Genomic DNA, 16,966 nt, shown 5'->3' on the forward strand with positions numbered 1-16,966 from the left:
CGGGCATGCACCACTATGCCTGGTTATTTATTTGTTTAATTAATTAATTTATTTTTGTATTTTTAGTAGAGACAGGCTTTTGCCACATTGCCTAGGCTGGTGAATTATTAAATCTTAAATTTCCCTCGATGGTGACTTTCTGTAAGCCAAACTTGATAGCGAATTCCCCTCTCCTATACTTTTCCTATGTTGGAGTAACTTGAATTTTTCACAGTAGCTTCATTAATAGGCTCACTTAATTTACTACTTAAATGATGCCACTGGTATTAGCAGAATACTTTATGTAGTCAGCAGTAGAATAAATAAAGTCAATAAAAATCTTTTAGGAGGAGACTATTGTGGAGCTATTTTTTTTAATTCCAAATAAAAACTGAGGTAAGGATTAAGCTATTGTTTATGTGAAAAAGCAGAAAAGGACACTTTCTACTTCTCAACAACAGATGGCGACGTAGCTAAGCAAATAGAGGACATTGTTCTCGGAGAAAATTCTGTCTTCAAGTGTGAGGAAGCAAAGCTATAAACAACATATGGAAAACAATGAACATTTTAATTAGGTGTTAATAACTGAATATTGAATCCTTGTCTTCCACCTAACTCACAACAATGTTATGACAGCTAATTAATAAGTGATTGTAAAGGAAATGATTAATTATTTACAGTAATAATTAGAATAGCTTACATGCTTGTAATCGTAAAATGGTTTTAAAAGTAGACAGATGCAAAGCAAGTTATTATTCTGTTGTTACAGAAATACTGCGGTGCCTCTTTCGGGATGCTTCCTATTATCATTCTGCATTGTCTGGATTTAATAAGCAGGCACCATCATGCATTTTTTTTCCAGCAAGTTTCATTTCAGCCATGGAATAGAAAATCATGTATGTGTTGTTTTTAAAGGATTTTCTGTCATACTTATTTGAAATTACATACATGGGAGTACACATGAAGGCCTACCGGTGTGGGGGGAACTTTTTGGAAAGATATTAACCACAGAACGAACCAAAACAAAACCCTGGACCAGAAGAATAAAGTCTCCCCCTAGAGTCTCTGTCTGTAGCATCTGATTCTCATATATAAAATCAAAACTAAAAAGCAACTATATAATCCCAAACTTCTCCTCCTCCGCCTTCTCATTCCATATTTCAAATCTCTTTGAACTGTCTCATGTCTTCAGGATATAATGAAATCCCTTGCTCTGGAAGGAAGCCACAACAGATATATTTCAAGACCTTTCCCTTTCCTTTCTGCTGGTAGCAGAGCTAATGCAGTTTACTTATTAGATGAGTCACCATGGATACTGATACACTCAAGCCAAGTCTACCCTAGTGAGGGGAATTGGAGAATTGCGGCAATTATCTCATAATTTAAATAAACAAAGCTTCCCTCATTTTTGTTTCAGCTACCTGAATTTTTCAAGTGAATGTCTAATTTTAGTTTTGAATTATTAGAGGTGGTTCTTGTCTCAACCTTCTTATTAGCTAGCAGAGCTCTGGACTGCTTCGCGGTGAAGTACTTTAAGAATGTGCACCCAAGGCAAATGTATTCTGTGCTTTCTATTTTATCATCCCAAGCATTTCTACTTGGCGTTTGGGGAAACAATGTGAATAACTCAAGTCCAGGATGAAACATTTCTGGAAGGCAGACAATATTGAGATCTGGAAATGGTTGTTTGGAGAGCCTAGATATTTCCAACCAGACAAAGACATTCATAATACCACATCCTTCCGGACAATATGGACCCCAACACGTTTTGTGTGGATCACATGTTTCTTGGCTGGCCCCAGTCCAAGACACAACCTGCACCGAAACTTCCAACTGGGAGTTTACGGCTGATCCTGGCCACCTCTCTTAATCCCATCTTTCTTCTCAGACCATGTCCCAACCTTGCCAATATGAATTCCTCCATCTTATTACCCCTTACTTATTGCAAGTGAACGTTCTAGGGAGACAGAGGAGCTTTGCAAGTGTAAGTCATGGCTGACAGTTCCGGGTCCTAAAGCGTCATGTTGTTGTTCTTTAATACCTAGTTTCAATGTCTTAATTACTCAGCACCTTTAAGCCACAATTGTTTGGCTTCAAATAGGACCTGGGTGATGGTAGTTGCTAAGGTGTGAGCCCAGAATGACTATGATCTGCATTTCTTTTCATACTGTGCATTTTCGAAGACTGACTCTCAATTTTCAGCTTTTGCCACTGCCTGTAATATGTCTTGCTCTATGTGACTCAGCATGAAAGGCTCGTCTGACAATCCTATCTCTAATTTCTTATCATTTGCCAGCAGGAGATAGCCATGTTGCCTGTTCAGAGGAGGAGCATCTGTCTGATTGGACAGCATGCTGTGGGTGGAAAGGCTAAATGTCGGTAGAAGTGGACGCTGGCAGTTGACAGACCTGGGTTTGAATCCTATTCTTTCACTTCAGTCATGTGCAATATTTCTTACCTTCCCTGAACTTCAAATTTTATTTCTGTAAAACAGGGATAATAATATATATCTGGCAGAATAGTGATTAGAAATAACTTGTGTAGGCCGGGCGTGGTGGCTCATGCCTGTAATCCCAGCACTTCAGGAGGCCGAGGCGGGGGGATCACAAGGTCAGGAGATCGAGACCATTCTGGCTAACATGGTGAAACCCCGTCTCTACTAAAAATACAAAAAATTAGCCGGGGTGGTGGTGGGCGCCTGTAGTCCCAGCTACTCGGGAGGCTAAGGCAGGAGAATGGTGTGAACCCGGGAGGCGGAGCTTGCAGTGAGCCAAGATGGGGCCACTGCACTACAGCCTGGGCGAGCTCCATCTCAAATAATAATAATAATAATAAATAAATAATAAATAAAAAAATAACTTGTGCAAAGTGCCCAGCAAAAGGTGAATGCTTAATAATGGTAAACATTGTTAAAACTGCTCTTTATGCAACAGGAGAGAAGATATTTCTATTCTTTTGCTATTATGCCTCATTCCCCTTTCTCTACCATAGCAGGACTTTACCCCTCAGTTACTTATTTTCCAAAAACATATTGTGAGCCCAACACTGTAGGGAACACAAATAGCATGTGGTGCTGTGACTCTGTCTTTAATCAATTACACTCTTATGAAGAAAAGACAAAATGGATATGCATGAAACACAACAATATCTAATATAGATTGAGAATTTTACTCTGTGACACATTTGTGTTAATGCTTTACAAATTGGATCTCATATCATCATCACAATCATCCAGTCAACAAAAGTATTGTTGTCATCCCAATTTTACAGAATAGAAAAACCTCAGAGAGGTTAAGAGTCTTGCCCAAGGTCACACAGCTAATAGTGGCAGAATCAGGACTTAAACTTGGGCCATCTGACTCTGGAAACTGAGCCCTTAACCACACTGTTTAATTGTTCACATGGACAGTATGAAGTGATGCAAACAAAGGGCTGTCAATTTTCAGAGGCTGGACAGACCATAGTAGGGTGGAATTTACCCAGAACATTTTTTGGAGGGAGTGTACCTTCATCTGAGTCCCACGAGGCTTTCTTTAAAAGGGAATGGTTAACAGTAAAATATAACAGTCACAAGAAGGTGAATTAGAAGTTCCCCATGAAACCACATGTCCATCATTTTTCTGCTTGGCTTAATGCCAGGGCCTGAATCTTCTCAAGTAATTCACGGCTGGTTCAGGTGTCCCCAGTATCCTGTGATCTCATTTCTCTTACATCAATCATTTGGACATCATTGTTTAAGGAATCAAGGGATTTTTGTGCAGGAAGGGATGCCAGGCATCCCGTCATGACCTCGAGGGAGAGGGTGGCAGTTGCCCAAGGTGACACAGCTGCCCCAGCTAGGAACTGGGTCTCTTGACTGCCAGACTCATTCTCTTTCTGCTTTGACACATTGGGACCTTGCCTTTGATGGCATCAAGGATGGGGGTATAGGTCTTACACAAATTCTCCCAGTTCTGTTTCAAGTGGTTATAGCACATAGCACTGTGCAATACTCATTTCCTCATTGGTACTTCCTTTCTCTTTATCAAGGCAGTAAGAATTTCCCAAAAGACGTTATTGGTCAGTCTGCATCTCCCTCATCAAAATGCTACTCTACGGCCGGGCGCGGTGGCTCAAGCCTGTAATCCCAGCACTTTGGGAGGCCGAGACGGGCAGATCACGAGGTCAGGAGATCGAGACCATCCTGGCTAACACGGTGAAACCCCGTCTCTACTAAAAAAAAAAAATACAAAAAACTAGCCGGGCGAGGTGGCGGGCGCCTGTTGTCCCAGCTACTCGGGAGGCTGAGGCAGGAGAATGGCGTAAACCCGGGAGGCGGAGCTTGCAGTGAGCTGAGATCCGGCCACTGCACTCCAGCCTGGGCGACAGAGCGAGACTCCGTCTCAAAAAAAAAAAAAAAAAAAAAAAAAAAAAAAAAAAACAAAATGCTACTCTACTGTCTTGTGGAGAATCAAACACAATATGCTGGGGGCCCCTTCTCTCCTCCCGAGAAGTTGCGTTTCCCCCCAAACGGGAAGCAAAGCATGTTCACACTCAAAATCCTGAGCGTTTGATTAGATTTTAAAGTTGGCTGTACACCCTCTTCCTGCCACCCAATATGTTATGGGTTTGGCTGGAGACGTTTTTGTTTTGAACTAATGTCTTCATTTAAAACAAAAATTCAGAGCCTGGTTCGACAAATGCATAAACAGGTATCCGATTCAGAGTGACTTCTTCGAAGAGGCAGCCTCTCGCCGGCTGTCAGTGGGTCCTTGGTGAGTCGTTTGATGCATTCACTGCATTTTATATTACTTAATGTGGCTTACGTATCTGCCAATAAATCTGAAATACAGGTCACAGAATATGTAGCTCAAGGAAATCCATAAAAGTAGTAGAGAGAGGCTTCACTAACTGCATCAGATTGCCAAAAGCTGAGGTCATTTCCTCTTGCTAAAAACGTAGAGCTCCATAAATTATTTTTATCACCTCCAGAGTCAAGCAAACAGTTTTGCACAGATGCCAAAGGGGTTTCATTGCCTTTTCTCCTCTTTAAGCTGAAAACATTTTCCCAAGTCTTCTGCAAAGTGATTGTGTTTATCCTCCGTGCAACCGCCCCCCCCCCCCCCCACCGCAGCATTGTTAACGTCCTGGTGTATTGCATGTAAATCTAGTAACATAAACACAACTGCATCTGGCTAGGGTCTTCAGTGAAAGTTACGCAAACACCTGAGCCTAGAAGATGGTTCTGACCTCGGTTTAAATATTCCCTATGATTGGGAGTTGACATTGTTTCCTTGAAGATATTTTTAAGGAGATGTTAGGTATGCAGAGACAGTAAAAATGAGCAGTGAACATTCAGTGGGGAACTTTATAGAAAACACTACTGAATTAACTTACAGTACATTTGTTAAACATGAGCACCTCTAATAATGACATTTCATTTAACAATGCCCTTTGTCTTTTCAGTTCATCAGTTACCTATTTCAGTAATGAACTGCAGTCATACCATTCTGATTTTCTCCTAATGTAAAGGCTCAGCTCACTTCACCGCCAGTGAAGCATGATGCTATTATTCAGTTCCTGGCTTAGGAAAAAAGCTGTAGAATATATCACAATTCTAATTGGCTAACAAATATTAAGCCCTACAATTGTTAAGGGCACCCAGTGATTCTGTTTAGCTTTTGATGGGAATAAGTAAAATAAAGAAAGGGGAACGGTTTGAAGGGGGAAAAAAAAAAGGTTAGCGTGTATACTTTATGAGCAGTAACCCAAGTATCCATTGAAAAAATATGAGCACACATTATATTTAATAGCTCAAATGTTATCTTAATTCTTTATCAACAATTCATGCAGATAGCTTAATACCAAATATTTTAGTTAGGATTAACAATCTGTGAAACAGAAGGTGTAGCAAATGAGAGATGGAATTTGTTCTACCTGCAGTCGCACGAGGAGCCAAATGTAAGCTACTGGAAGACTGGGTCATGCATGAGACATTCTTTTTCTGCCAAGTAAATGCAGGCAGATTTGGAAAATATTATGTCTCTCGTAGCCCCGATTTATACTTCCCACGGAAGGTAATGAAGCCTGGGTCCAAACTTATTTTTGTCCCTTTTGCAAAGCTTTCTTCGGAATGAAAGATGGGTCCCTTGTTTTCCTTTTTCCACGTGGCAGAATTCACTAAGGCATCTCCCCCATCTCTCTTTTGAACTCACCACAACATCTCATTAGTAAAGGCAAGATTCAGCTCACCATAATCTTTCCCCAGCTGGGGCAAAGCTGCACAATTTACAATAGATCTTTGGAAAACTGCTTTTAACCGAGTGCTGCTGCATCTATAGATCTCTCTCAATTACCCACAGTAAATTTAGGCATTGTACAAGAGCAAATTTTACAGTCCATGAAGAGATGAAGTAAAATCTAGATGAAATTCATTGTGACAGATTCCCAGTTAGTGCTCTGATGTGTCTGTATTACAGAAGATAGACATTCTATTAGCATGGAAGCTCCCATAATGGACTGTGAATCATCTCAGGTAATAGAGATGCCAAGCAGAATGACTGAAAAGCACTATTGAATTCCATTAGAGCTCTTTGTTTTTAAATCAGTCATTTCTTGTGAATAACCAACTATACACTTCTTGACCCTATCTCCAAGTGATAATTGTGGACTAATATTACAATACATTAATCTGAGTTACTGTGCAATTAGCATTTCAGCTGCAGGCTTATTTGGGGTCTCCTAAATGCAAAGGCCCATTCCTTTGGAAGCCACAGCTTATATTTCAAATGTGCAGTTTCAGAAAGGGCCTCTTCCATGATGCCATTTCGAGTTCTGTTTCCACATTCTGGAGTTGTTCCTTGGTCATCCTGTTTTCAGGGATTTTGTATTGTAACTTTGTGACTTCCTGCCCTTTCTCATTTAAAGATTTCTGCCTACACCAGGTCAGACATCAAAGGAAAATAATTATCACAAAGGTAAGTCTATAAGGAAACCATTTTAAATAAGCCAAGTCAGCAAATCTTTTCTGCCTTTTTAAAATCTCAAATATGTAGCTAATCTTTAGGAAAATAAAGAACATCACATTCTACTGCATAAACAGCCCCACCTAATCTATCAATTAAACACGATTGATCAGACACAGTGATTACTTGGATAATTAGTACAGGGTTTAGGTTTATGCTGTACTCTGAAGCCTTTGGGATGTCTGCATAATTACCATTTGTACAGTAGATCGAGTTATAGGAATTCTGCTATTCAATTGTAAGCATGAAGCACTTAGAAGAGACAACTCGAACTAGTGCATGTTTCTTAATTCATTGCATTTGATACAAATGCAACAGCTTGTCATGAGGCAAAGCTTTATTTGGCCAAAAGCTCCGAAGTTAGTATATATACATTTAAAAAACAACCTATCTCTTCTTGTATCTAGTGTCTTCCATCTGATTTGCAAGGCAGGAGAGAGGTAATTTCACAAGGGGACTGTGGCATCCAAAGCACAGCAACTTGAGTTGAGTCACTTCAATATTTTCCCATAAATTCCCTGGGACAACTTTAAAAAGAGTCGACTTTACATCTTCTGTCTACAATCATCTATTTTCACATTGAGATGAACAACATTATCCTCATCTGCGGGAGGATCTGAGACTAGCGCCTCAACACGAGGCTTTCTACTTAATGTTGTAATGACAGGTGTAAGATTAACTTTGTTAGGTGTCTAGCCACTCATGCAAACTAAATTAAATTAATGGAACAAATTTCTCTCATAATTAAGATAAAAATTCATGTCAGCTGTAACCTTGCTGTACACTAATTATATACAAATGATTTATCATCTGCTTCGCCCAGAATATTAATCCTTACCTCATTGATAACTGCAGCCAGTGTTAAGAGATGAGAGTTGATTAACTATGACAGATTGGGCAACCACAGCCCTCGGTGCCGGCGCTACCAGTGAAACCAAGAACACTCAAGTAGCTCTCTGTGTTTAAAATGCATTCCCATGGAAACAGATGCATGCTTAATGAAGGATACTGAGATTATTTTCAATAATGACTGATATTGGAACAGTGGGCAGAGCTGATCAATAACAATTAACCACTTAGTCTGCTAAAGACATGGTTAGAGAAAGCAGGTTATTTACACATTAGCAGAACCTTATTCGAGGCCGAGTGCTCCATAATGTCTCTATGCTGCACCGTTTCTCTTTTTCCCTGACTGGGAGGGGCTCCATGGTGGAGAGATGGTTTTGTGCCAAGCGCCCTCCTGTCGCCTCTTAACGCCTGCTTATGAAATGAGTGATTGATGTTGCCAGCGGTTCTTTGGATGCTCTCAAGATAGCTGCCAAACGTATCAAGGAAACTCCAAAAGCAACTGTGACCATGAAACTAATATTGCTTTGTATGGATTTGGTTTGGTGGAAAACTTTACTGCCAAGGCGTAACTCAATTGTACAGAAATTTCTTTTGATCTTTCATTGTATGCTCTTTTATTTAATTTTAAAGAATCCAAGACGAGTTGTGCAGATATTTAAGGAAACCTTTTGCTTTGGACTCCTGTCATACTGGCTGGGAAGGGCTTTAATAACATAAATTTAATAATAGATATGGCTTTCAAAGCTATTTGGAAATTTGCACTTTTATTTTGTATTAATTTGAATCACCCCAGGAGTCAAGATCTTGCAATGCTAATTACTAATATAGACTCCCAGAATCCCTACCCTGACAGTCAGCTTGGAGAAATCCCAACTCCCTGGGCCAAAAAGTGTTAATAAAAAGTGATTAGCTACTTAGGCCAAGGCATATTATAATAATGCATTATATTTCCCTTGAATGGGTGATGTGCATTCTCATTTCTCTGAATGAAGAAAATGGTTGAGGGAGATGAAAATTCAGTCACTTTGACTGGCATTATTACTGAAAGAATCAAGCTTTTAAAACAAATAGAATGCTGCTTTCTCTGCACTTCTTAGATTTAAGATTCAAATCTGAAAATGCAAATAAACAGAAATGTACCCTTTCTGTTTACCAGTCTAGTTCATCTGTTTGCTCTGTTTTGCAGACCTATGTGTGAACTAATGCAAGCAGCTAATGCTGAGCCTAACATGCTCCATATGTTTTAGAACTTTTAAGGTGAAGAAAATAACTGGCCTTTTTCTTCCTTTAGCCCTGTGAGACAGACATTCTCCACTTAAATTATCAGCCACAGGGCATCCGTGGCTGGGACTCCACACAGATGCTAATGAATTTGGAACAACATTTAAGTGGCTGAACAAAAATGGATCCTAAACACCCCAAATCAAGCGCAGCAAACAAGAAATAGGCTGACACATTTCTATCAGGAAGGCAACCAGAATGTCAAACTCTTGAATGATATTGGGTGATCTCAGCTCTGTTTTATCATCTCAGTAAATAAATCTAGAGATGATAAACAACCATAAATACCTGTAACAAAAGCTCCATAAAAACCAAATCTTAAATATATTCCACACATCCCTCTCCAATCCCCATCCTCCACCCTAGCCGCCACCAAAAAAAATGACTAACCTTTGACCAAACCTCTAGGTAGAAATAGAATTACATTTAACACAAAGGTAGTAATAATAATACTATATTTTATACCCACAGAGACTAGAGTATTAGAAGAAAACAAAATGACACTCTCAGGGTACAGGCTCGTTAGTTGTTCTTATTGGGGGTACCTGTTTACTACCTTTCTGAAAACACCACGATCTTCCCCCAGTGCAGAGGACTTGAATCCTTACTACAGCTGAAACAGTTACACCCCTCCACCCTGGCTGGAAATGCAGTAGAGGCAATTACCCTTTCCCTACCGTCTGAACAACACAATTATTGGGAAGATAATAAGATTATCCAGGCTTTTGCTTCTTAAAATTATACTGAGGAACACAAACTGAATACTGTTTCCTATGCATTCATCTTAAAAACAAATAAGGGAAGTAAAAATGTGCCTCTAAGCTAATGAGGACCCTGAGACAGAGCCATAGATACATTTTCTCACTTGCCTAATGAGCAAAGTGACAGACAGTGAAACAGTTCACACTTGAGTAATTCTCTAGTCATCAGCAACTGCAGAGGGGCCCCTCCTGCTAGGGTTGTGGAGGGGGGTGGTCGGGAGATGTAATAAATAGAGCCTGGCTCTGCTGGCCAGAATAAGTTATCACAAAGAGAGAGGTCTTAGGGTACACTCCCCAAGGAAATTTAACCAGAAAAAAGAGCCCATTGAAGGCATCTCCAGCCTTACATTCAATTAGAATTAAATTAAAACAATGGAAAAAAGAAATCACCTGCTCCTCATCAGGCCAGCTGCCTGGAGGGGGTGGGGTAGCTAGGAATCTGGAAGGCAATGACCCCTCCCCACTGGGATCTACACACTGTTTTTAAACCATGCTGTCTTCACATGGAAGCATCCTTTCCGGGGAAAGTGGGCAAAGGTTAAAGGCAGTCAAGGTGGTGAGGAAGCGGGGTGTGTGTGTGTGTGTGCACATGCACACATGCGTGCAAGAGATAGAAAGCATCTTTTTATTGACTACTTTTAGCGAGTGTGCATAGGGCAAGCAGATCTTGCAAATTCACCACGTTTCCGGTTTGGTCGTTAGAAGGAAGGGAACTGAAACTTGTTCCTTGACAACTATGTGCCAGGCCCTGTTTGTCCTTATTGCAACCTCATGCTGACACTGGGAGTGGGCTCTGTGCTAGTTCAGTCACTTTAAAGGGGAATGAACTGAGGTCTCAGTCTGCTAAGCTATTTGCTGAAGCTCACATGGCCAGTAAATGGAAGCAGAGATCCAAATTTCAGTTTGCTTGGCTCCAAAGCCCAAAGCCTATGCTCTTTCTACTCAAAATCTCCCAGTATCCCTCACCAGGAGGCTGATAAAGGAGAAGTGCCGAGTGAGACGTTGGCCAGAGAAGTGGGAGCTGAGCTCAAAACATGAAGTCTCTTGTCCATTATCACTAGTTTAACCCTGGGCCCTAGCAAGTTGGTGTGATTCAGGACTAAAGCTCAACACTAGGGTTCCCAGAATGCCAAATATACAACATCTGCAATCTTCAGACATTTGTTTTGTTATCACTTAATATCACACATACATATGGCTTAAAACCTGTTCTAAATATTTAGCACATTCTGTGTCTTTTTATCTTTAGTGCTTTAATTGCCACAGTATCTTCAAAATTAGTGGGCCGACTCCAGCACTTAGAAGAGAGAAGCCTGTTTAATGCGTGCCAGTGCTCCGTCTTCTAGAGGTTCTTTACTTTATTCAAATTACTAATCATTTAGAGCATCACTAAAAGCCTTTTTCCCTTGCTCCCCATGCATGCTTAACCTAATTAACTATAAATGAGGAAAATGCTATCCACATTAAAAGGAAATGTTAACCTATAAATTATCCCACTATTTCTGGTGAGGCTAAGGACTCCTTTAGAAAGCTCAACTGTGGGGCAGAATTTCAGTTTATGTGCATTCCCTGCCCTCCCTCACTAGAATGGGCTGCAGAATCTCCCATTTCTGGTGGATTCCTTTGTCTGTATTTATATTTTCTTAAATTGACTCCCTTTGTGTTTGCTTACATACTCTCAGGAAACTAGAATAATCTATAAAATGCTCCCCAGGAGCCCACTGGGGTGAAAATCTATCAAGTGACAATCTAGATTTGTCCCTCAGTGCAGAAAATTCCTATTCTCATACACTTTTCCCAGACAGATCCCATCGTAGGAAGCCAACAGTGTCTTGAGAGCCTCAGATCACAGACCCCAAAGTATTCTCCCTCTGGCTGACCACACCTGACCCGGCCCTGTGATGGCTTCCTTCCGAGCCACTCCATTAGGGGGGTTGACACAAATAGGGCAATTCTTTTGAAAATTCTTGTCAGAAAGAATACCCATTAACACATTCATCTGAAAGACCAGATTAATTTGTCAAATTATCCTAGATTTGACCTTTGAGAGCTGAGGGCAGGCCTGCGTCAGAACAGAGTGTGGAACACGAAATTGGTTATGGAGCAGGACGAGAGGCTGAGAATGTGGATCATCCTCAGAAAACGCTGTCCAGGGAAGGCCTGAAGCAAATGGGCCAAGGGTGGAGGCCAAGTGACGGGGACAGAGAGGCGAAGACAAGGGCAGCAGTGCCCACAACAGGAATTCCTACTCTTCAACTTTGTTCGTAGTGGTCCCTACTTTTAATATATGTAATGTATTAAGACAGACAATTCTGAGGTTGTAGTAACAAGGGAAATGCAACTGGCACAGACAACTCCTGATTCTCTTTTTCATGACCCCCCTATTTGGGCTAACCTTTGTTCTGCTTGCCAAGTTCATGACAAACCCCAGTTCATTCCTGCAGCCATGCGGGAAACTCTAATCTTGGAAGGTATTGGAAGGCTTCTGCCCTGCAGTCTTGTTGTGGGTGTATGCCTCCAATTCCTACCCTGGGCTCCGTGAGATGGGGAGTAGTGGAGGCTGTGATCAGGTCACTGGGGAATACCCGAGTCCAAGCAGGCTTGACATCCACACGTGCAGTCAATTCTTGATTATCCACACCAATGGTCTGTGACCCAGGCCCAGGTAATCCCAAATAATTGACAATCCAAAAGGAATTTCTCTTTGGTTTTGGAATATGCTTTGCTTTTTCTAGCTGCAGATCCCTGCTCCCACTTACGCTTTCCTTGTTGGATATTAAGAATCATTTATGTTCCTTTAGTTGGGCACTTGGTCTGAGCAATGGCTTGAAGTCAGCTTCATATTGAAAATTTGCCTACTCTATAGACAAATGATTCCCTTGCAGGCAGTTGAATTTGACAGTATCATATATTGCATAAAGAATCATCTGTCCAGGCTAGTGTTGTTAATTCATTCATTCATTCACCCGTTTGACACACATGCATTGAGCTCCTACTGTGTTCTAGGACTGCACGATAAATTAGAGCTACCGAGATGAAAGATGGAGCCCTAGCTCTCAGGGGATGTACCTTCTAGTGGGGCTTAATGGAATAGATTTTAGTATTTTCCTCCGGACCTGCACAGACCCACTGCATATTCACTTCTTCCCATTTTCGGCTCCTCATCTAACTCCTTTTGTGTCAGGAGTTTCAATATTTTGGGGAAAGTGCTGTAGATGATTGCTGGGTTGCGCAGTGTTTCCCAGAGATGGGAAGAACCCAGGCCACTTTCATTTTTGAGGGTCCAGATATATTAAAAATAGAAGAGAGGCCAAAACAGGGGTGCAAATGTGTGGTAGATTTTAAATGTTTACATTTAATCAATTAATATTTTGATACTCCAAAATTCTAGTGATCATATAACTGCATTTGGATAAAATGTCAAAAGTCTAAATTCCAAGCCCTTTATGAATGTGAGATGTAGCTCCTCTCTTTCCCATTCCTCACTCATGCTCAACCCCTGCCAAGAAAAGCCCTGACTGTGGGGAAGGAGGTCTAAATGGGACTGAATGGGGAGTCATTTTAATGCTCAAAGGAACCTCTACAGACATGAAGCACAGTTGGTCCATGGCTCTGTGCCTTGTGGTCACAGGGAATAGTTCTCAGCGAGGCAGACACATCTTAAGCTCTTTACTCAAGAGGCATCAAATCAATTTGTTTCTACAAAGTTCTCCCTTTCCCATAGCATTAAAAGGACCCTAGCAGAGTGCCTGGCTAACAGCTACCACTCTGTTAAGCTCATCCCTTCTGAGTATCACCATCTTCTTCACTGCCACCTCCACACACACCAGTATTTATCCTTAGCCCTCTTATTGAAAAGCCCATGGAAGATAAGAAACTTCTGACAATGTGAAAATTGGAGTTAAGGCTCAGAGGTTGCTACTCATCTTATATTTTTGTTTCTGAACATAAAACCATAAAGAGAGCATGCTAAATAAATTTCTGGTGACATTTCACCCACTCAGTTATGATGGGTGCTGTATAATTATTTTTATCTCAATACCCATTGCTTATTAGCAACTTAGCAGGAATTCTCTCCCAGAGAAGATCAGTGTAATGTTTACAAACTTTTGTTTTCAGATAATAGGGATAGAAGGAGGCATTTTCTCTCTGTCTCTTTCCTCCTCCTAAATGTTCAGTGTTTGTTCGTGTTTGAACTCAGAAGTATTAACTCCCACAACCAATACCCTGGGTCCCCTGTGGTCTAGAAACGCAGACTAGTTAAGGCGTGTGAGTTGGGAAAGGACTTGGGCTGCTTTCATGGCTAATTTTGTGTATTTGAAATATCTGTCTAGGAGCCAGAATTATAGCTTCAGCTCTGCCTGTGGCCCTATTAATACACAGCTTAGCCCTTTGCTTCCTGGAAGAATCAGGCATCTTGTTCTTTTTTCAACTTCCTTCAGAGTGTCTCATGCTTCATTGCAAAAGATCTCCTCCTCCTTTGCCTTATACTTTAGTCTTTATTTCTGCTCCCAACGCCTAATTTCTTTATTTTTCTAGTTATTTCAGACAGGAGTGATTCACAAGTTAGGCAGACTAGAATCGAAATGCTTGTGGTTGCTAAGAGGGCATTCAGAAGTCAATCCTTTAATACACACATTTCCCACAGGAGAACTTGTGGTTTAGAGGCATTCTCTTGTTGTGTGTGTGTGTGTGTGTGTGTGTGTGTGTGTGTGTCTGTGTGTGGTTAAAGGTTTGTAGGTCGAATAGTCAGAACTGGAGGTTGGAAACCACAGAAAGAACAAGAGGAACGGACTTGTGGTTGTGAAGAAGCAGGTGAGGGGAGAAGGCCTCATTAGTCCCTCTAGTGGGGAGAGATGAAGTTAGCGCAAACTTTTGTGAAGTCAGACTCATTTTACACAGAATGTGATGATGTGCTGTCCATTGAGAGAAAAACTCATGGTTTAAATGAAAGCTAATGTTTTGCAAGCATTTATTGTGGCAGGCACTGCATAAGTGCTTTACATAAATGCATCTCACTCAATCTTTCTCAACATTTCTATGAATTGAACCTGTAAAAATCCCTATTTTACAAAGCCATGAAGGAGAGAAGTTAAGCATTGACCCTGGGTCTGTATGACTCTAGAGTCTGCGGGCTTGACAATCACCATGACACAAAACACATGCTTAGGAGCTATTCTCAGAGCACAGGTCATCCCTGTCTTTGTATTGACTGGGAGAGGGAAACCAGGACTAGTGCTGTAGTCTGTTCCAGGTCCATACTGCTGGGTAACACACTGCTATAAAACTTACCACTTTATAGTATCTCACGATTGTGTGGCTCAGAAATTTAGGCAAGACTCAGCTGGCAATTCCACTTCTGGTAGCTTTGACATAGGTCACTCACTGGTATTCAGCAGGTGGATGGGCTGGTCTAGAGGCTCCAAGACAGCTTCAGCTGCATGTCTGCTGCCTGGCGGGCACAGGTGAAATGTTGGGTTCATTTGAGACTGTGATCAATGTATGGTGGTCTCAGGCTGGTTGAATGTCTTATATGGCTGCTCAGGATCCTAGAAAGAGTATTCCAAGATTCAGAAATGAGAAGCTTGAGTCCTGGGCCCAGAGCTGGCGCAGCCTCACTTCTGTAGTATTCTCAAGCTTACTGAAAGGAGAGTCACTCCGCGCTGTCCCTACTCCCACGCTTTCCACATGTGCCCCACCCTGAGGCTCCTGCCCCCACCAGCCCTCTGACACTGCCCTCCTTGAGGGTCACCAAGGATCTCTTCGTCACTAAACTCAAATATCATTTTGTTCCTGTCCATATCTTACACAATTTCTCAGCAACAGCTGACTTTGCCAATCATTTCTTTCTTGCAACTCTGCTTTCTTGGCCGTTCACACTACCTTCTCCTCTGCTTTGTCTTCCCCCAGGGAGATCTGGCAATGTCCAGAGACATTTTCAGTCATCACAACCGGGGTGCTACTGACATCTAGTGGGTAAAGGTCAGTGTTATTGTTAAATATCCAATAAGGTACAGGATGGCCCCCACAACAAAAAAATTATCCGGTCCTAAATGCCAGTAGTGCTGAGGTTGAGAAATCCTGCTCTGGTTTTAAAAAGAGGGTGCTGGAGACAGGATGAATCTTGGCACAAAGGAAACTCACTAATGGCAGAGTTTCTGGCCTCCTTGGGGAGTTATCTCTGAAAAGGGACTCCTTTCTGGTAAACAGCATGGTGTAATGGAAGGGGAAGGGGTTTGTGGTCAATAGATCTAGGTTTAAATCCTAACTTTCCTAAAGTGGAAGTCATAATTTCTATTTTGTGGAGTTGTCTTGATGAACAAATCAGATAACCTATATAAAGTATACAGTAAGTTCATAAGTGGTAGTCCTCCCCCTTAAGTCACATGATATAGCAGATGTCATGATATAGCAAGAGGTGGCTGGCACAGAATAAGAGTTGAATAAATATTTGCAGGATGAAATACGAATAAACTCATTGCCTTACTCCTTAAGAGGTTGGTTGCCATGAGAGCTCTCGAGCTAGAAATGATTTATTTTTTTTCTGTCCTTTTTGGACCTAAGGTTTAAAGATAAGTTTCACAACTCTGCCTCATAGTCTGGCCCCATCGGTATAATAGCTAGTGAGGTTTTATGAGGCTAGGCCATTGGCTTGGCATGCAATCCTCCAATTAGAGGGCATGTGACTGCCCATAATATAAAACAGGAAATATGGATAGCTTTGTTCTCTTGTGGACACAGCAAAAGTGGCAGAGAAGAATAATAAATTCAGAGACCTATGTGGTATCTCTTGCCCTCAATATTGACACTAATTATGAAAAGAAAAGTTTGTATATTTGGGCATGGGGAGTGGTCTCTTCCCCTTTACCTTTTTGGTGCCTATGAACAAGGCATCAACCTAACTTTCTGCTGAGATTCAAAGACAGAATTACCATGGAGACCACCTCCTTGGGATTTTATATAGTACAAAATCATTGACATTAACATCTCCCTATATCTCGTTGTCTTGTTCTGATTCACCTTCCATATTGTAATCAAGGTAAGCTTTTGGAAATACACACTTTATCATGATACAATCCCCTACTTCCTATT

The 16,966-nt window shown here is 41.2% G+C and overlaps 1 long non-coding RNA gene across 4 annotated transcripts in view; it reads right to left on the reverse strand.

The window, feature by feature from the left end:
- The window catches only part of LOC126932646 (uncharacterized), a 61,136-nt gene that overhangs the window by 18,370 nt on the left and 25,800 nt on the right, over positions 1–16,966 (reverse strand). For 3 of the 4 annotated variants that reach the window (XR_007718264.1, XR_007718263.1, XR_007718262.1), the window contains exon 3: positions 15,167–15,423. This is a non-coding gene — a long non-coding RNA (uncharacterized LOC126932646). Of the gene's footprint in view, positions 1–10,400; positions 15,424–16,966 lie in introns of those variants that run through there. The other variant, XR_007718261.1, reaches the window with a different exon arrangement.

This window comes from Macaca thibetana, chromosome 12 (assembly GCF_024542745.1).
Source record: "Macaca thibetana thibetana isolate TM-01 chromosome 12, ASM2454274v1, whole genome shotgun sequence".
NCBI classification, from domain to species: Eukaryota; Metazoa; Chordata; class Mammalia; order Primates; family Cercopithecidae; genus Macaca; species Macaca thibetana.